We start from the raw sequence: 22124 nt of genomic DNA on the forward strand, positions 1-22124 counted from the left end.
TTTGTGTACAAAATACAGCAAGCTCTGACTGATTTGTACTGGGTCCAGGCTACAAGGAGGACTCTTCCCAGGACAAGCTGGGTCCCGGTGTGCTGGTAGCCTTCTCAATTCCAGTCTTGATAGGTAATAGAAAAAGAATGGTGAATGTGTTAAACAGGAAGCACTCAACATATGGTGCAAATTTAGTGTCAGTTCCTATTCAGCCACAGCCTGTTGCAGAAAGTGGGGCAGATAAACTAAATTTAGCTTTATTAAACTTCAGGTCTTTGGCAGGAAAAACATTTTTAATCAATGATTTTATAATCACACAGTCTTAATTTCTTGTTTTTAACTGAAACTTGGTTGGACCAAGATAACAGTGCAGCTGTCGTTATCGAGTCTACCCCTCCCAACTTCAGTTTTATGAGCGAAGCTAGAGTGCATAAGAGAGGAGGTGGACTTGCCATTTTGTTTAAAGACTCCCTCCAATCAAAAAATGTCTTGTGGAAATTTTGCTTCTTTTCAATATGTGGCTTTTCAGCAACAACAGGCCGCCTAAATACTGTGCAACCTTTTTTGATGACTTTGGTGAACTGCTGTCTATAATCTGTATTGACTTTGACTGTGTAGTTATTATTGGTGTTTTTAACATCCATGTTGACAACTCCCAGGACAGAGGGACTAAAGTCCACACACAATAAGGGGCACACTCTGGACTTAGTCATCTCCAAGGGTCTGAACATTTCCAAGGTTGTGGTGAATGATGTTGCTCTCTCTGATCATTCCTGTGTTTTCTTTGAGAGTGCTATCTCCGTGCACACAAATGTTAAGTTATCACAACGCCATATCACTGAAAACAAAACAAAAATTATTGAGGCTTTCCCTTTGACACCCACCCTCTCATGGGTCTCAGTCAATGAGCTTGTAGGTAATTTCAATTCTAAAGTTACAAATGTTATTGATGCCATTGCACCAGTCAAGGTGATGGTGGTCTCAGGTAAGAACAGAGCTCCATGGAGAAATGCCTCGCTGGTGAGAACTCAAAAAAAGAGAGTGAAAAGCTGAATGCAGGTGGTGGAAAACGAACCTCCAGGTTCATTATGACATCTATAAAGAGAGACTTCGCATTTATAACTTAGAATTGAGACATGCAAGGTGGTCATTCTTCTCTGACATAATCACCAAAAACAATAATAATGCACGTGCCCTGTTTGCTACTGTCGACAGGCTAACCAACACTCCTGTGTCTGTAGCCTCTGGGCTTCTATCCACCAGGGCCTGCAATGAATTTGCCTCCTTCTTCACAGACAAAATTCTAATAATTAGACAAGCAATCAGTGCCTCTACTTCAGGTACAGGATATATGTTTTTCCTGTGTCCACTTTAAAACAATTCATATAGCATGACACTATTCAATTCTATCAACCATAAGAACCTAGAGGACATAATACAACATCTGAAATACTCATCATGCTGCCTTTAAAATTCTACCAATAGGTTTTTTTCAAAAGTGTTTCTAACGTCATGGCCTTAGATCTACTACAAATTGTCAACATGTCTCTCCTCAGGTTTCTTCCCACAGGCCCTGAAAACTGCAGTCATTAAGCCACTCTTAAAAAAAGAGCCATCTAGACATGTCACTAATGAGCAGTTACAGGCCCATATCAAATCTGCTGTTTTTAAATAAAATCATTGAAACAGCGTAGTGCTTTCTTAACACTAAATAACTAACTGTTTTGATGTATTCCAGTCAGGGTTTCAACCACACCACAGCACTGAGACGGCTTTTGTTAAGGTCTTCAATGACATCCATGTGAACCCTGAGAGTGGCAAAATTTCAGTTTTGGTATTATTGGATCTCAGTGCTGCCACAACATTTTACTCAGACTTGAAAACTGAGTGGGACTTTCTGGCACAGTACTAAACTGTTTTGAAAGGGACTACTTTGTGTCTAGGTATTAACATATCTGAGCTAAGAAAAATTACTTGTGGAGTTCCCCAAGGCTCCATTTTGGGGCCTCTTCTGTTTAACATCTACATGCTTCCACTGGCTCAGATTATGAAAAATGAAAAATTTGTTACCATAATTATGCAGATGACACACAACTTTACATAACCATATCACCAGGGGACTATGATCCCATACAAGCAATGAGTAACTGTATTGAACAAATGTGCCATAATTTTCTTTAATTAAACAAAGTTATTGAAGTTATTGTTCTTGGAGCCAAGGAAGAATGATTAAAAGTCAGTGCTCAGCTTTAATCGGTAACGTTAAAAACCACAAACAAAGCCAAAAATCTTGGTGTAGTCATGGACTCAGACCTGAATTTAGGCAGTCACAAAGACAATTACAAAGTCAGCCTACTATCACATGAAGAATATCTTCAGTCGTCTCGACTATTGTAACAGTGTCTTTACAAGGCTCCCTAAAAAAAAAAAGAAAACGAAAAAAAAAATCGATCAGACGTCTGCAGCTGATTCAGAACACAGCTGTTTGAGTCCTCACTAAGACCAAAAAAAGTGGATGACATCACTCCACTTCTGAGGTCTTTACACTGGCATCCTGTCTGTCAAAGAATTGATTTCAAAGTCCTGCTGTTGGTTTATAAAGCACCGAATGGTTTAGGGCCAAATACATGTTTGAACGTCTGCTTCATTATGAAACATCTAGACCTCTCAGGTTGTTTGGGACAGGCCTGCTTTCTGTCCCCAGAGTCAAAACCAAAGATGGAGAAGCAGCGTTCAGTTTTTATGCTCTATATATCTGGAACAAACTCCCAGAAAATTGCAAGTCTACTTAAACTCTCAGTTCTTTGAAGACTTCTTTTTACCACTGCCTTTAATTAAATCAAATTTAAAGAGTGCTCTTTTGCTTGTCCCATCTCACACAGCTGATCCTCAGTTAATAGTTAACAACGGAGTCCCTGTTTTCTCCGCTGTTAACTTGTTGACAGGGCCTGCTGTCAACCGCTTTTACCAGAGTTTGTAGCGTGGACAATCTGGATTTTCAGTGACGACTGTATCTAAGGAATAAGGGTTACAGTCCCGAAGTGTTAAAAAAAAAGGATAGAGTGGAAGATGGGGAATTAAAGGAATAATATAAGCAAAGGTGAGAGGACTGCCTGTTTTTATTTTCTATTTAACTCATTAAAAACGTTTTTATATTTCCCTGTTGCTTTTATGTTTTATGTAAAGCACTTTAAATTACCTTGTTGTTGAAATGTGCTAGACAAATAAACTTGCCTTGCGCTGCTCTTCATTGGAGTTGGAAAACTGAAACTAACTGAAAACACTTGATCAGGCATAACGCTCGCCACAAATCCACACAAACATTACCAGCTCCAATAAAGTGCAGCTCACAGCTGCTTCACAGTGGGAAGCATCCTGGAGTAGTGAGACTGTCCCAAACAGAGCAAAGGTGTCTCCGAGCGAGGGGGATGCAGAGACAGCAGCAACACAGAGCTACCGGTCAGAGAAAAGACCCCACATGACAGTCCAAACTTTTTACAAGACTAAATAACTGTAGACATGAAGAAATTCTAAAACATAAACATATGACTCAAAGCAACCAATTCTATTATGTTGATATTCTCCAAATGTTAATCGTAGTTAGATTACAACTCCGCCTTTTGGTTTACGTTATTCTTTTGCTAATTTGCAGCTCACTGTTAACAGTTTGTGTACCAAATACACTGACTAGACACTGGCGGACAACAGTGGTTATATTTAAAGTTTTTGATCAAAATTACTGCTAAAGGACAATTCAGTAGTAGGGACATGGCTACCAATTCTATGCCCTTGCGAGCCAGAAAAGATGGGGTTAATATGCAACTACACCTGCACCAAACAAAATTAAAATCACCCACCCAAAACTGCATGTTGTGTGGTGTTTCATGGTAAAACTGGCTCTGCTATTGACTGTAACCTGTCAGTGTGACTCCCATGGTTAAAATAGTGAAGGCCAATGATTACCTGACCACCAGGTCCATGCAGACATTTGCAGCAGCAAAATAAATGAGTGTTGAATGGGCATGAGGGATGTATTAATCTATTTCATTTCTATTAACTACAGCATCCTGTGAGAGAGGGATTCAAACAGCCTTAGCATCCTGCTGAGTTGGACTAAATGAGAGAAGTCAGGAATGACACATGGGTCAGGACTAGTCGATGTCTGAGTGACTGTTCCATGATTATTCATCCTGACAATGTACTGTATTTCTCCTCTCATATACTGCTTTCAGCCCTAGTCAGCATACCAGATTGCCTTTGTACAACACTAGTCCAACAAAGAATGTTGAGACACACTGGAGAAATCAAACAAAGCAACCAAAGAAAAAGTCATCGGGTCCTGGCAACTCAACAAAAATATTACATATCCCACTTGGTTTGCTACAACCACACTGGTTCCCCTTCGAGGGTTACGACACTATGGGAACGCCTCTAGGCGAAGCAGGTCTGAACGTGAATGAAATCACTCCAATCCTATTGGCTTGTTGCTAGAACGGTAAGGTGTGACGGAATAACCGGAGGAGTATAAAGCACACCTGTACACACTCATCATTAGCCTTTTTCTATTCAGCAGGCGCTCTGTATGTTGTTTGAAGAAAGCTCCAGTCCTACAAGCAGTGTGTCTTACCTGAAGAAGAAGTCTACCAGCATGTCCGGCAACCAGATGTACAGAAGGTGTGTTTTTTCTTGCCCTCGGTACATCACGGATGGAGAGTCTCATGAGATGTGTGTCTCATGTTTGGGGATGGAGCACGCCCGGGCAGCTCTCGAGGGGGCTGCCTGCGCCCGTTGCGAAGCCCTTTCCGTGCGGGTACTGAGGTACAGCATGGCTCTCTTTTCCGAGGATGGCCGGATGTGTTTTCCCCGTGGCGCGGGCCCTGCGGCCGCTGAGGCAGCCCGGCGGCTTCACTCATGGGGTTCACAGCGTGATCTGTCGGAGGATTTCGGGACGGCTGAGGCTTTTTCCCGACCTTCATCTGCTGGCTCCGACGCTTCCTTTCCTCGTTCGGGAGCCCGTTCTCGGCTTCTCCCGCTCGCGGTTTGGATCCGGAGACGCTGCAGCAATCCGACTCCGAGGAGGCGGACGTGCTCAGCGTAGTGGACGATGACTTCCGGGTGTCGGGGCGGCGTCATCTGGCGGCGCCCGACTATGACGTGCTGCTGGAGGTGGTGACTAGAGCCGTGGCCAAGCTCAACATCAACTGGCCACAGGAGGAGCAGACACCACAGGCTAGTGGTAAGCTTGATGAAAGGTTTCTTAAGCACCACGCACCACCTCCACGCCGGTCTCTGCCATTCTTTCCTGATTTACATGATGAACTGAGTAATCATGGGGCAGACCCTTCTCTACATGGCTTTCCACACCCCGATCACTGAACTACAGTAATGTGATGGGGGTTAGGGACCGTGGTTATGGGAGGATGCCTCGGGTGGAGGATGCGCTTGCGAGCTATCTCTCCCCTCGACTTGCGTCCTCCCTGGAGGAGCCGGCGTTACCCTCCAGCCATGTCGCACCACATCTACGCTCGTGGGGAAGGCGTACATGGCAGCGGGCCAGGCAGGTGCGAGCTTGCACACCATGGCGGTGCTTTAAGCCTACCAAGCCGACCTGCTACAGGAGATGGTTCAGAGGGGGGGTCCCTCCAGAGGAAGATCTGGCGGAGCTTTGCAGAACCACGGAGCGTTAGACGCAGGGCGAAGCGTTCCGCCAGTACCTCCCTCGCCGGTCTGGACCCAAGGCAGCTGAGGCTGCCAGGCGTAGGTCCCTTCCCTCTACGAGCTCCTACGGAGAGGAGAGGAAGCAGAGCGTCGCTTCTCGGGGGCCCCCCCGAGGAGCTGGGGCAGCGAGACGGCGCTCTCACCCTCAGCCTTCTGAGAGACGCGATCTGAGGACCGTCATCCAGTCCCGACGGAGCTGAGGGAAGACCGGGGTAGGGGACTGGCTCATCCTAGCCCAGTCTCGAGAGTTGGCGGTTCGGCATCGAGATGTCGTTCTGGCTCATCTGCGGCGTTTAGGGCTGAGGCTCAACGCAAAGAAGAGTGTGCCGGTCGCCCACCCAACGGACTACGTTCCTAGGGGTTGTATGGGATTTGACAACGATGCGGGCACAATTGTCTCCGGCACGTGTCGACACCATATTGGCTGGCGTGAAAGGGGTGAAGTTAGGCCACGACATCACTATAAAACACTTTCAACGAGTGTTGGGTCTCCTGGCGGCTGCGTCCAGCGTAATACCATCTGGACTGCTGCACATGAGACCCCTGCAGTGGTGGCTAAGGACCAAGGGTTTTTCCCCGAGGGGAAATCCTCTCCGTCTGATTTGGGTTACGGGCAAGTGTCTTCGTTCCCTATCAGTTTGGAGGGAAACTTGGTTCCTGTCCCAGGGGCCCCGTGCTGGGAGGGTCTTATCGCCGGCTGGTCATTTCGACATACGCCTCCCTCACGGGCTGGGGCGCGGTCATGGACGGCCGCTTTGCAAGGGGATCCTGGCAGGTGCATTAAACCGAGTGGGATATCAACTGTCTCGAGATGTTGGCGGTGTTCCAGGCTCTAAGGAGTTTCCTGCCCGATCTCCAAGGCCACCACGTCCTGGTTCGTTCCGACAACATAGCGGTGGTGGCCTATCTGAATCACAAGGGCGGTCTGCGCTCGCGCTCTCTGTACAGACTGGCGCGTCAGATCCTCCTGTGGTCCCAGCAGAGGTTACTATCGCTCAGGGCGATGTATCTCCCGGGGACGCAGAATCAGGGAGCAGATCTGCTGTCGAGGCAGGGGCTGAGGCCCGGGGAATGGAGACTTCACCCCGAAGTGGTGGAGCTCTTGTGCGAAGAGTTCGGCCCCATAGACGTGGATCTGTTTGCGTCTCAAGAGACTACGCACTGCCCGCTTTTCTCTCGTTCCTCCAGCCCCGTTGGGTCCGGACGCCATGGTACATTCGTGGCCGAGGCTACGTCTGTACGCTTTTCCCCCAGTCGCTCTGCTCCCGGGGGTTCTGGAGCAGGTCCGCCAGGACAATGTCGGCCTACTTCTCGTAGCCCCGTTCTGGCCAACCCGGGTGTGGTTCTCGGACATCATGTCGCTCCTGGACGGCCCGCCGTGGTGGGTCCCTCTGAGGAGAGACCTGCTGTCCCAGGCGCAGGGCCGGGTTCTTCACCCTTGTCCCGCCATATGGCGACTGTGGGTCTGGCCCCTGAGGGGGCACAGTACCTAGAGGCGGGTCTAACAGCCGGAGCAGTTGAGACCCTCCTGAGCTCCAGGGCCCCGTCCACACGGAGGATGTACGGCCTGAAGTGGAGCGTTTTCTCCACTTGGTGTAGGGAGCGGTCGGTGGACCCTGTTACCTGCCCGGTGGTTCAGGTACTTGAGTTCCTCCAGGACCGGTTCTCTGCTGGTCTTTCCCCTTCCACCCTCAAGGTGTACGTGGCAGCTATTTCGTCTTTCCACACCCCTCTGAGGGAGGGGTCCTTGGGGAAACTTCCCTTGGTTGTACGTTTCCTCCGTGGTGCCTGGAGGATGAGACCTGCGACTTGGTCCAAGGTTCCCTCTTGGGATCTGGCGGTGGTTCTTGGGGCGTTGGCTGAGGCCCCCTTCGAACCCCTCGAGTCAGCTGAGGCTAAGCACTTGACCCTCAAGATGGCCTTTCTCCTTGCTATCACCTCTCTGAGGAGCGTGGGGGATCTCCAAGTGCTTTCGGTTTCCCCGCAAAGCCTGGAGTTTGCCCCGGGGAATATTAGGTCTATCCTGCACCCTCGTCCAGGATACATCCCTAAAGTGCCTTCTTGTGCGGCAGGGTCCACAGTGCTGCAGGCATTTCATCCTCCACCTCATGTGACGGCGGAGGACGGGAGACTTCATCTGCTCTGCCCTGTCAGAGCACTGAGTATTTACACTCTGAGGTCCTCCCGTTGGAGGAAGGCTGACCAGCTGCTAGTGTGTTTTGGGTCTCCCAGGGCTGGGCTCCCTGCATCCAAACATACTATTAGCAACTGGATTGTTCAGACTATTTCCCTGGCCTATCAGGTGCGCGGTTTGCCTTCACCAACCGACGCAGTGTCTCGTTCCCCTTCTCGGTGAACCAGGGTTACATACGTAACCCGAGACGTTTTATGAAATCACCTGGACAGGCAACACATGTTGCTACAGCTTCCCTGTCACTAGTTCCTTGCATCAGGTTTTTCCGTATACAGTAATATCTCCTTTGTCATTTGCTTTTTTAAAAGCTGGTGGCTCAGGCATCTTAAATTAGGATACTGTGGATGTCTTAAAATTTCACATGCAAAATGGATAACAAATGCCTTTTTTACTTCTTGACATGTCTTGGGATGTTACCAGTTCTGAGCTAAAAATTCCAATACAATCACCAGTGTTGAAAAGAGAAGAATGGGGGTCTTTAATGAGATGTGGATGAGATGCCACTATATCGAGGTCAGCAAGATGTATTGACAAAAGCTGAGACAGCAGACACAAACTCACTGTGGAAAGGCCATTTTGCATTAGAGCAATGTGTCTGATGTTGTGGATGAGATATGATGAAAATGCTTTAAGAAAAAAAAAAGCAGCTTTTGGACATGAATGCCAATTTCAAAATCAATGGAGATGATTGCTGTATAAAAAGTTGTGTTGGATGGGGTGTCAGTTGGCCATGCTTCACCAGAGGAATGGGCATCTTGGACAGGTTGACCTTTCTTGTTGGGTTCAGGTAAGGCAATGACAGCACATTCGCTGGAATTCCATTATACCTTTATGTACTTCCTCCCCTGCATTAATCTTCTGTAAGTCTATAGCTGCACAGAGTATTTCTGGAGAAGACTGTTTTCTGAATTAATATTTTCTTCTGTTATACCGAATGGAACTATGTGGCTTTAAATTATGTCTTTGAGTAGCTTTCAACAGTAGTAAGGCGTGTAGCAAGACATATTGCTTGTTGATGTGCCAAGGCATTGATTACCATGCTTGGCCTTGGTAGCCCGTCATATTAATGGACCAACTTGTGAAGTAATTTAATGCAGAAATTACTTTGCATTTCTGCAGAGTGATTTTCAAAAGGTAAAATGCAGAGTGGAGGTTGGTGCCTCTGAGGGATAGTAGATGGAGCCAAGTCTGACCAGGCTTAAGAGGATGTTTCTGCCATGTCGTGTTTGATTAATTGTACCACAGGCCTGCTCATCAAGTGGTAATAGAATATGAGGGCATAAGTCAGGCCTCATCCTGAGGTTCTGGCAGGTGTTCAGGTCAAGTGGAAGGACAAGCTTCTCCAAGGTAGCCGATAGCAAAAGATCTATCTCCATCCTCTTTATTTGATGCTTTCAACTCTTAATAATAATAATAACAACAAGAACAACTAAAGCTGCAAGCAGCATTGGGCGTGCCCTTGCACGTGTAGCGTGTTGGGGCGGAGGCGGCCGCGTTGCATATTCTGGAGCTCTGCTGGTGCGGCTGTGAATTTGCTACGCGCTACGGATGCTGCACGAAGGTGTTGTCCGTCACTTCCTGTGTCCCCTATGTGGAGCTACATACAACTTACCGCTATGAATATAAAATCGGTATTGGCATGTAGATGTCTTCGGGGTGGGAGTGTTATCAAGCACACTGAAGTTACAACAACTTCCTGTGTCACGGCGAAGAGTTGACGCCACGGACACGCCCATAGACGAAAACTCACAGATAGCACAACTTTTCATCGTCAATGCCTGTAGAAGGTACAGCAGAAATTTGAAGTCGATCGGACTAAATCCCTAGAAGGAGTTCGTTAAAGTATGGAGTGTGTAAATCACCCAAAAATTGCCGTAAAATTCAAAATGGCCGACTTCCTGTTGGGTTTAGGGCATCGCTCCAAGAGGCTTTTTGGTACGTCTGGACATGATACATGTGCCACAGAAATTTCATACATATAGGTCAAACGTGCTGCGGGGGCTGGTTCGTTAAAGGTCACTTCCTGTTGCCAGCAGGTGGTGCTATGACTGTGGGTGAATGTCGGCATGTACATGTGTTCAGGGCGGGACTCTCATCCTATATGTACAGTTTGGTGCAGATGTGAGCATGTACACTGAAGTTACAACAACTTCCTGTGTCGTGGCAAAGAGTTGATCTTTGACGCCACGCCACGGACACGCCCATTGACGAAAACACAGATAGCCCAACTTTTCAATTTCCAATTTTCTAGGTGGTGCTAGCGAGTCATTTTGCCACGCCCATGCGTGAAACCCATAAAATACAAAATTTTTCACCACTTCTGACGTGTCCGCCGACCTGATTTCCTCGGGCAGGCTGTTCCAGAGCCTCGGGGCCCTGACAAAAAACGCTCTGTCCCCTTTAGTTTTCAGTCGAGACTCTGGAACAGACAACAGTCCTCTGCCCGAGGATCTCAAGGTACGTGCTGGTGCGTATGGGACTAAAAGGTCAGAAATATAACAAGGCGAGAGGCCATGAAGAGCTTTAAAAGTGATCAATAGAATTTTAAAGTCAATTCTAAAACATACTGGGAGCCAGTGTAATGAAGCTAAAATAGGAGTAATGTGGTCATATTTCTTTGTTCTGGTTAAAAGCCTGGCAGCTGAGTTCTGGACAGTCTGGAGTCGATCAATAGATTTTTGGGTTAAACAGGTGAAAAGGCTGTTGCAATAATCCAGGCGTGATGAGATGAAGGCGTGTAAAATGGTCTCGGTGTCCTTAAAAGTTAACATAGATCGAATTTTTACTATATTTCTAAGTTAATAAAAACTTGATTGAACAAGCTTTGTGGTGTGCTGCTCGAAATTTAAATTACTATCAAACCAAACACCAAGGCTCTTTGCCACAGGTTTAATGTGATTTACTAGCGAACCAGCAGATGGCAGATGCCATCTGCTGAGACCCGATGACCAGGATTTCTGTTTTGTCTGAGTTCAGCTGGAGATTATTTGACATCCATTTTTTTACTTCACAAAGGCAGTTGTTAAGTAAACTCAGCATTCCAGGGTCTGTGGATCTGACGGGCAAGTATATTTGTGTGTCATCAGCATAAATATGAAAAGAAATGCCATGTTTATGGAAGGGGAAGCAGATACAAGGAAAATAGTACACTGCTCTGGCATTACGGAGGGCCTTCCTATAAGTTTTAATGGCGTGTAGTTCAGCAATACAAACTCAAAAGTTATCAAACAGTGGTCGGACAAAGAGGGATTCTGTTGGAACACCACTAAATGTTCAATTTCAATACCATACACCAAAACAAGGTCGAGGGTGTGGTTAAAACAGTGAGTCGGTTCATGAACACTCAGAGAAGCCAATGGAATCTAACAGAGAGATAAACGCAGTACTAAAGCTGTCATTCTCAACGTCCACATGAATATTAAAATCCCCTACAATAATAACTTTTTCCGTTTTAAGGACTAAAGTTGACAAAATCTCTGCAAATTCAGATAAGAATTCAGAGTACGGACCAGGTGCTCGGGTACACTATAACGAAAAGAATTGGTTGCAGTGATTTCCAACTTGGGTGCGAAAGACCAAGAACAAGGCTTTCAAATGAGTTATAATTTAGTTTAGGTCTAGAGCTGATTAGTAGGCTAGAGTCGAAGATAGCTGCAACTCCACCTATTAAGTAGGTATTAATATGACTGGGAGTGGTGGACTCATTTAGGCCAACATATTCTCCATCACCCAGCCAGGTTTCAGTAAGACAAAATAAATCAATATAATCTGATATTTGTTAATTTACTAGTACACCTTTAGAAGAGAGAGATCCACATTTAATTTTCCTATTAGTTTGCACTATTGCTCTTGTGGTTTTAATTTTTATGAGGTTTTTTATGCACAGCTCCTCTTCTGTTTACCTTTTTCAATAATTTCGATGGTGGGGGGACAGACACCGTCACTATAGGATTTTCACTAAGTAACTCCTGAAATGGAGGAGCAGAGAAGTGTGTTAGACTCTGGGTTATCATGGATTTGGTCCATTAATAAACTTGGCCAGTTTTCTAGAAATGAGAGCTGCTCCTTCCCAAGTGGGATGGATGCTGTCTCTCCGAATCAGACCAGGTCTTCCCCAGAAGGTCTGCCAATGATCTACAAAGTCCACATCGTTTGCTGGACACCACCTTGACAACCAGCGGCGGAATGACGATATGCAGCTATACATGTCATAACTGGTCAGATTTGGCAGGGGTCCAGAGAAAACTACGGTGTCCGACATTGTTTTTGCATATGTACACACCGACTCAACATTAATCTTAGTGACCTCTGATTGGCATAACCGGGAGTCATTACCGTATATATATTCTTACTGTATTTACGTTTATCCTTAGCCAGCAGTTTCAAATAAGACTCAATGTTGCCCGCTCTGGCCCCAGGGATGCACTTAACTATGGCCGCTGGCTTCGCTAACTTCACGTTTCTCAAAATGTAGCTGCCAATGATCAGAGTTGGTTTCTCAGCGGGTGTGTCGCTGAGTGGGGAAAATCTGTTAGAGACGCGAACAGGTTGGTGATGACCCGTGGGCTTTGAATGCTTACGACTATTCCTCCTTCTGACAATCATCCAGCCACCCCTTCCTGGCTGCACAGGAGATGACGAGGGACGGCTACCACAGGCTAACTCAGGCTGTTCCGCACCGACTACCAGGGACTGGCTAGCTACAGTAGCTAAAGACTGATCTACCAAGGTGCGGAGCCGGACTTCTAAATCACTGAGCCTCGCCTCCATGTCTATAAATAAACTATACTTATTACACGTACTATTATTGCTAAAGGAGGCAGAGGAGTAACTGAACATCTGACACACCGAGCAGGAGAAAGAGGTAGGAGAAGCCATCGCTAAAGTACTGTAGCGGTAGCTACCAAAACTTTTGAAAACAACTATGAGATTAAACAGCAGTCACTAAAGATGGAAAGAACTGTGAGTGCTTAGGCAAAATTACTGTAAGAATAAGTGTTTAGCGGACAGTTGGCTGCTGTAATGTAACAAATTTAACTGGTATTTAGCGAGAGCAGCACAACACGGTACCAACACACAAGCACCGAAAACAGAAATGAGTCGACACGCTTACCTCGGTACGTCAGCAACCTCGTCCAACATTGCAACAACTATAATAAATAAGATTGGTAAAATAAGATAAAAACAATACATTACTTCCAGCTCTTGACCAGACCAAACAGTAATGTCAAATTGCAGAGTTGTCCATTTCTGGTGTGTCAAAATTTCAGCTTTCATAAGAAACTGAGGCTCCAAACTCAAAGCTTTGTCTAGAATTATAGAGTGTCTCCCGACATCTTCTCTACAAAAATGGACTGGCCAATAAATATACTGTAACACAACGTTATGGTTGAAGAAGGCAAATCCTAAAAGACGGTCTTAAAAATCCAGTCAAAGGAAATCTCTCTGTGGCCCCAAAACTAGCTGCCTCCAAGAACTTTACATGTGTGTCTTTATATGTGACTGAAAAGTAGAATGCACAATGCCAACCACTGGAGACCGAAGACTTTGAGATAGGCTACAGTTTTTCATGCCACTGTATCAGTGAACAACTCAATTTATATATGTAACATGCATGTAACTTTATTTTTGTTGCTTGTTTTTTCTTAACTTTTATTTAAATGTGACAATGTATAAAATATGTTAAATACTGTATATCTTTCTACACTATAGTGAGTCTTATAATGAAGGTTATATTCAGGCCGATGCAGTATTTGCATTCTGTAAGTGCTTCCTGTACTGTATGTGTTAGTCGTCCTGGGTGCTGGTGGGTCCCAGTAAATATGTAAATTTGATGCACGCACAGGGAATGAGCCGTACACAAATATGCAATACTGTCAAACAAACACAGAAGAGAGGAACTAGTGGAGACTATGCTAATGGCTAATGAAACAGTAGCTGAATAATGTAAGTAAGAAGACAATCTGACACTGACTTCTATATAAAACACTTTCCCAGTTTAACCATGATGGTTTGTTGCTGGTATTTTCTGTACAAATGTGTTTGTCTTCTGCTCCTAATGAATCTCACGGCAGAGTGGATGCTGCAAGGCATGTTGCCGCTCCTTCTGTCTATACTATATTTTGTTCCAGATGAAAGTGTGCAATATTGATGTGACCAACAGGCACTGCAGTTGTTACCAAATCCACCAATATTGCCCCCCAAAACAAATGAAATAGATACTTGGATAACTAATGGAAGTTTTGTGCACTTTGAGATCATTTGCATAAGCTTATTTTATCTTCTCAAAGCCTACTGAATCAACCAAAACTGCAACAATTCAATCCGCTTGTATTGAGATTTTTAATACTGGTTCTTTAACATACCGCAAACATGCCTTTGTATAGACATCTCAGGTTTCCTCCTGAGATATTAAAACAACTTTGTTTTCTCATACTTTTTTACCTATGTATACATAATATTATATTGTTGTAGGTATTAACACACAATTGCATTTGAAATACCACAATGAATCTCCCCCCCCCCATTCATGGAAGGCTTGTGATTGTAATAGCTGATACTGTACTATCTCTCTCTCTCTCTCAAATTGACTCCTTTGCCAATTTCTTTTCGTCTTACTAGCTCCTGATACATATATCTTTTCATGTTTCACCATTATAAAAATTACATAGATTCCATCCCCCCTGATTGTAACCCTTAAAATGTTTGTATAAATTCACCTTCTTAATATAGTTGATGCATATTGACATTTTTGGCCTTTTTGCAAATCCAAGTCAATTCGGATAATTGTTTGTAGCATATAAAAGTGTCAGTCATATTCCTGAAGGTCAAAGTCTGAGTATGTCCACCAGAATGTAAAAACCTAGCAGCAACAGTCTCATCCCTTATTATGTCAAAATCAGACTCAAGTTCAATATAGTTCAAAAGACATACTTGTGGAAGCATTATCTATATCAGAAAGGCTGAGTGCAACGGCAGACAAAATGCAGACACTAGTAAGGCTGGATAAGTTTGCAGGTTTATTTAAATGATAATACTCACTTACAGGAAGTCCAAATTAAAAGGCAAATTAATCCAAACACATGGGTAAGTCCAAAAAAGGCAAGACAATCCAAACACAAAAGGAACAATTTAGAAATTCAGGGAAAACAGAGCACAAAGCAGACACTCAACATTGGACTACAACACAACAAAGACTGGACACAACTGAGGGCACATTGGGACACGCCACACATGCAAGCAGGCAGGGTAATTAGTCAAGTGAGACACGAGGAATAAAGGCAGACAGGAAACAAAGCTAGACAAATGTATGTATGTATGTATCTCAAGAGGCTGCAGTAACTGTTTTATGTGCTATAAAATATGTTTTCAGATAATAGTCCATATAATGATTCTCATTTTGTGGCAGTTCTGGGTTTAATATACACAACAACTTTTAATTATTTGTTTTGGGCACCAGCCAGGGTAACCTGACAAATCATTGAGTCGTAGATTTCCACCCACAAAGAGTACATGTAGTAGGACAGTATACCCGCAAAAGTAAATTTGACACATTTCAATGAAACTGAAAACTCACACACAGAAATCACTTTTGAAGTAAATCAAGAAAAGCCGACGAATGGTTAATTTTTGTGAGGTTACAACCCCTTTACAAATAGGCAATGACAAATTGATTAATTAATTAATGCGTGACCTGGAAATCAATTTCAACGCGCCGTTATGAAGGACATCTCAATTCCTAAAATGGGCCTCGTGAAGCGTGGATCGAGGAGGCTTGCTGGAGGAGCTATAAGTGAGAATACACTGGTGTATTCTTAGCGGAAGACTGTTCAGCCGCTCACGTTTAAAAGAGGCGTGACATGCAGCTGGACCAACCCATGGCCGGAGCAGGACTCTACAGGGTTCCTGTTGTAATCATAAGTTGTATTAGTTAAGCCTATTTAAATTGATCGGATGCGTGATCAAGCTTTCTGCCCTTCACCGTTTGTGTAGCACCTGTAAAGCACTGTTCTAACTGCATTCCTTAATGTCGCATTCACTTTCATATCACTGATGTTAATGTTGTTGAATGTGATGTGTGGATGGGCAGGCAGTATTATAAAAATGAACACTGAATAGCGGCTGGCAGGATAAAGAGTCTCTCTAGCTGTGCGCATTTATGCAGAAGCCACAGCAACATAAATTAATAATTATATCTCCCAAAACGCCAAAAGGACTTAGCAAGATCTGATGTTAATTCATGTTCTGTGTTCTTCTACACATCCAAAAGGTCTCACACACAGTCCATGTTCATACAGTAAAACTGTTTGGAGTAAAGCAGTCATCCTTCTGATCAATCCTGAGCTCCATCAGAGCGTCTAAACATGGATTATAGAAGCTGAAAGTTTAATTCTGTTTCCTCTGCAGAATTTTCGCACGCTACCTTCAAGTTATTGCGTGTATGGACTCATGATAGCCACGCTATCGCTGAGTTATAGTGTGTATGGACTCTGGACTTTGTTAGCCTTGGGGCTAATAGTTGGACTGCATCTGCGTGGATTTCATCACCCACCCGGACGAGAGGAAACCTGCTGCACCGTTGGCGGGAGAGATACTTTATCTAGGCCTGCTGCCAAGTGACTGGTGTGAGGAGCTGTTTTCCTGCGGATCGAGGACTGTGGTAAATCAGACTTTGGGGTGGTGAGTAACACGCTTTTCACTGATGGTCACTGTAAGCGGATGTCATCTTTATTTTGGCACAAGGCACCTCGGGAACAATCAGGCTTTCTTTACAATTTAAGAACTTTGCCAGCACTTTTGTTTGTTTTTCATTATACGCAGGCCCCCCAGTATTTCAAGAGCAGTTACATGTTGTGTAGGTTTGAATAGTTCAACTTAAGTATAAATGCCTACTGAAAGTTTTATACACATTCAAGGTCTTTTCCAAGGTTCAAGAAGTAATAAGTAGTGAGATTGAGTTATGTACTTACCATACTCAACTGGTGTATTTGTTTTGGTGAGAATTGCCAATATGGGCATTTAGGCACTATACAATTTGTTGAGTTTTCCTTTATTCAGACCTTCATTTTAGTATAATAAATGTGCTTAATTGATACTTTAAAGAATGTTTAAATGTGGTTCATGTGACTATTGTCCATGGTTAGCGGGGTGTTGAGGGTGTGTTATAAGATCCCACACACATAGCTTAATAGTCTTATTTCTTTAGCACGTAGACAGTCACCCACTCAATACATCTGAGTAATACAGTAAAAAATAATCACTGTTGAGTAAGTAAACAAATTTAAGGCCCTGTTCCCCAGGCTTGTAGAGCAAAACAGGGTTACAATGACGTGAGACAAAAATATCGCATTACCTTATTTTCCATAATAATTATGTTTTTTTTCAGTCAGAAATGGAAAAGCCTCTTAATTACCTTCAGCTTCAGATGGACTGATGAGTGAAGACCAGAGTTGGCAAGCTCTGAAGATGAAGACAACACAGCGAAAGTTGCTACATAAAATCATTACGGAGTTAGAGATTGATCCAATTTACTGTAATTGGGTGCTGTCAGAACGGCTGTAAGGTTGTCACTCCAGGCTCTGCTCAGTCAAACCGATGCATTTGAACTAAAACAATTGTTTCAGCATTTAGAAGCCATTAAGCAAGGGATCAATGCTACAAAGAATAAAAACTTTTCACAGATGGTGACTTAATTTAGCTTAGAAGGTGAGGAAAGTACTACTACACTCCCCACCTGAAAAATCAGTGGATAATTGCAAAAGCCATAATTAGTGTGCTTGCTTCAGCAAAGCACATTCATGTTCTTAGAAATGTTCTTAAAAAACAAACAAGAAAAATATTAAAACTGCTCACTGTTTCCACTTTTGACACATAAATTATACATCTGTGGGTTAGAGTTTTATAGTTTGAGAGTGAGTAGGCTTGTGGCAAAATGTAGAAGTTACAACAGCTAATGCTTAATTGATGGGTGGAGAACTGATTGTCCAAATTGAAGGCTTTCATGACTTCTTTAAAAGACTATCCATCCCACACAGGTGTATGGTATTTAGCTAATTAGCCTTCTCCTCAGGAAAGCGTGTGCTTGTGGAGATCAGCTTGCCTGGGAGACATGTCGAGTAAGTGGTTAGCCCTGTAAAAATGTCTTTGGCTGGTCCTTAGTGTGGCCAGCTTTTCTGTTGTTTGATAACGATGCTTTAGAAATCACCTCTCGCCAAGGTACTCTCCTGATAATTAAAGTTGGCTGATTTGATGTAACTTTTTGCTTTCAGAAGACTGTCCAGCTAACACTGGTGTTTGGCTAATGAGACCTATCCTCAGAAAACCTTAAGCTTATGAAAAGCAGTTTTCCTGACAGATGCTATAACTCAACTGCCATTCCACCCAAAGGTTCATCTTTGACAAGCATTTATGTTGGATGCTTAAGTTTCTACTTCCACTTTACTCAACAACTTGTCTTACCATTGGAAGTGGGTGTTTTTTTTTTTTTTATTTATTTTATTTTTTTAGGCTTTGTGATATGTAATAAAGCACTGCCTTCCAGCTAAATCTTTTTCCTTTCCATAAAAAAGTGCCCCTTATGCTTCTTAATTTATGATCTTTTTGAAGTTGTAGGTCATTCATTTTGAAAAGGTTACATTTCTAAGAAAGATTACCAGAGCTGTTGGATATTTAGAGTACCAAGAAATAACATAACTCTCAGTTATCTGAACTTGTTAGCAAATTGTTTATTCACACAACCGCCAAGCGCGGGGGAGCAACATTTCCATTCATTGTGACTCGTGTTTCTGGTCACCTAATAATCAACATTTACTCTTTTGATCTCTTCCAACTCTTGAGGGAAATATCTGGCTCTTTAGCTGCTAATTGCTCCATTATGTTCTCCAGCTAGTTGCTAACTGTATCTGTCTGCTGTTCAGCAGGTACTGTACAGTACAGCTGCCTGCCTAGGCTGGAAACAGCACAATGAGAAATGAGAGCGGTGAGAGTGAAACTGCAAGGTTACATGCCAGACAGCTAAACAAACAGACAATTATTAAGCACCGTAGAGCCGAGGGGAGCCTGAGTGCCCATTTTTACACTTTGTCACATTGTCATTTGATACATTATAAAAATATTGATTATAGCTGCTTTAAGCACATTCAATTCAATTCAATTTTATTTATATAGCGCCAAATCACAACAAGTTATCTCACAGCGCTTTTCATAAAAGAGCAGGTCTAGACTGTACTCTGATGCTATTTACAGAAACCCAACAGTTCCCACCAAGAGCAAGCACTAGGCGACAGAGGCAAGGAAAAACTTCCTTTTAAGAGGCAGAAACCTCGAGCAGAACCATGGCTCAGGGTGGGCGGCCATCTGCCTCGGGTTTGAGGGATGAGAGAGAGAGGGGAGGGAGGCAGCCTACACAATATACACACACAGAGGTACAGACAGTAAAGGTGATGTTGCTATAGACTAAATGAAAAAATGGTACAGATATTTATAGTAGTGTTAATGGTAACAGTCGTAGTGTTAATTATTATAATAACAATAATAGGACTAGTAACAATAGTCGGTGCAGCAGAGGGTGTCGAGCAGGAACACGGGGGCAGCAGGTGACCCGCAGCCACAGATCCAGACTTCACAGCTCCAGAGCCAGAAACACCTGCAGGAAGTGATAGGAGGAGAGAGGAGGGGGACGAGAAAGCACAAGACTACCAGAAAGGGGAGAAGTTGTGTTAGTAACATGCAAAAATGGGATGAGGTTGCATACAGAGGGAGAGAAAGTAGAGGAGAGAGGAGCTCAGTGCATCATAGGAAATCCCCCGGCAGTCTAGGCCTATAGCAGCATAACTAAGGGATGGTTCAGGACTAACCTGAGCCAGCCCTAACTATAAGCTTTATCAAAGAGGAAAGTCTTAAGCCTACTCTTAAATGTGGAGATGGTGTCTGCCTCCTGAACACAAAATAGAACCTGGTTCCACAGGAGAGGAGCTTGATAGCTGAACGCTCTGGCTCCAAGTCTACTTTTGGAGACTCTAGGAACCACAAGTAACCGTGCATTCTGGGGAGAAATATGATCTCTTTTCCTTGTTCCTGTCAGAACACGTGCTGCAGCATTCTGGATCGGCTTAAGAGTCTTAACGGACTTTTTCGAGCAGCCTGATAATAAAGAATTGCAGTAATCCAGCCTAGAAGTAACAAATGCATGGACTAGTTTTTCTGCATCATTTTTAGACAGGATGTTCCTGATTTTCGCAATATTACGTAGGTGAAAAAAGGCGGTCCGTGAAATTTGGTTAATGTGAGACTTAAACGACTTGTCCTGATCAAAGATAACTCCAAGATTCCTCACAGTGGTGCTAGAGGCCAGGGCGATGCCATCAAGGGAAACTATATCTTTAGATAATGCGTGACGGAGGTGCTTAGGCCAGAACAATAACTTCAGTTTTATCTGAGTTTAACATTAGAAAATTACAGGTCATCCAGGTTTTAACATCCTGAAGGCACATTTGAAGTTTAGCTAACTGATGAGTTTCATCTGGTTTGATCGATAGATATAACTGAGTATCATCTGCATAACAATGAAAGCTTATGGAATATTTCCTGATAATATTGCCTAAAGGAAGCATATATAAAGTGAAGAGGATTGGTCTGAGGACAGATCCTTGTGGAACTCCATGACTAACTTTGGCATGCATGGAGGACTCATTAACATGTACAAACTGAAATCGATCTGATAAATAGGACTTAAACCAGCTTAGAGCGGTTCCTTTAATGCCAATGAAATGTTCCAGTCTCTGCAATAGGATCTGATGGTCAACGGTATCAAATGCAGCAAGATCTAAGATCTAATAAAACCAGTACAGAGACATGTCCTTTGTCTGATGCAATAAGGAGGTCGTTAGTAATTTTCACCAGTGCTGTCTCTGTGCTATGATGAGCTCTAAATCCTGACTGAAAATCCTCAAATAAACTATTGCTCTGTAGAAAGTCACACAGCTGTTTAGCAACTGCTTTCTCCAGGATCTTAGAGAGAAATGGAAGGTTAGATATAGGTCTATAGTTGGCTAAAACATCCGGATCAAGTTTGGGCTTTTTCAGAAGAGATTTAATTACAGCTACTTTAAAGTACTGTGGTACATAGCCTGTTGATAGAGATAGATTGATCATATCTAGTATAGAAGTGCTGACTAAGGGTAAAACATCTTTAAGCAACCTAGTCGGGATGGGGTCTAAGAGGCAGGTTGATGGTTTAGATGAAGAAATTATTGAAGTTAGTTGGTAAAGATTGAGGGAAGCAAAACAGTCTAAACATATATCTGGTTCTACAGCTGTTTCTAAGTTTCCTGAGTTAAGAGATAAGTTGGTGCCAGATGACAGCAGGTCTTGGTGAATTTTGTCTCTAATAGCTAGAATTTTATCATTAAAAAGCTCATGAAGTCGTAACTACTGAGAGCTATGGGAATACTTGGCTCAATAGAGCTGTGACTTTCTGTCAGCCTGGCTACAGTGCTGAAAAGAAACCTGGAGTTATTCCTATTTTCCTCTATTAATGACAGAATGAGTAGTACGCTGCTCTGGCATTACGGAGGGCCTTCCTATAAGTTTTAAGACTATCTTGCCAAATTAAACGAGAATTTTCCACTTTGGTGGAACGCCAATTCCTCTCAAGTTTCCGCAATATTTGCTTTAATTTGCGAGTTTCAGTATTATACCATGGAGCTAACAGTCTTTGTTTTAGTATTTTCTTTTTTAGAGGGGCTACAGAGTCCAGTGTCAATCGCAGCAAGCCTGCAGCACTATCAACAAGATGATCGATTTGGGAGGGACTGGAACTAGCATAGGAGTCCTCTGTTACTTTGTGACTTGATAATGAAGCACATGATGTTCTGACTATAGACCTAACTGCAAGCTGCCCCTAGCAAACGTAAGCCAGTAACAGATTTGCTTAAGAGCTGAAGCAGAATGTGCTAACTGCTGTGAAAATGAATGCAAACAATTCCCTAGTTGTAATGCATCTCAATGCCTGCTCCCTAAAAGACCTCCTAAATGATGGAGCCTTTTAGTGAAATCAGATTTAGTCCTAATTGGATGACAGGCTTAGTGTGGGCTCCCTCAGGATGATGATGCACATACATGGGTTGGATAAAGCAACACGAGCACATTATACTGTAATGCCATGCAATAACACCATAACAAATAAAAATGTTCAACTCGGTGATACTTTGTCAGGCAGATG

At 43.5% G+C, this 22124-nt stretch overlaps 1 long non-coding RNA gene across 1 annotated transcript; it reads left to right on the top strand.

Annotated features, from left to right (window-relative positions):
* Positions 1 to 16321: 16321 nt before the first annotated feature.
* On the top strand, positions 16322 to 18448 carry LOC119914784. The gene is made up of 2 exons (XR_005446840.1): positions 16322 to 16582; positions 17289 to 18448. It is a non-coding gene; the product is annotated as an uncharacterized LOC119914784 (long non-coding RNA).
* The last annotated feature ends 3676 nt before the right edge of the window (positions 18449 to 22124 follow it).

The sequence above is a fragment of the Micropterus salmoides genome, unplaced genomic scaffold (genome assembly GCF_014851395.1).
Source record: "Micropterus salmoides isolate LMB-PRFRI ecotype aquatic unplaced genomic scaffold, ASM1485139v1 Ms_hic_scaffold_20, whole genome shotgun sequence".
Lineage (NCBI taxonomy): Eukaryota > Metazoa > Chordata > Actinopteri > Centrarchiformes > Centrarchidae > Micropterus > Micropterus salmoides.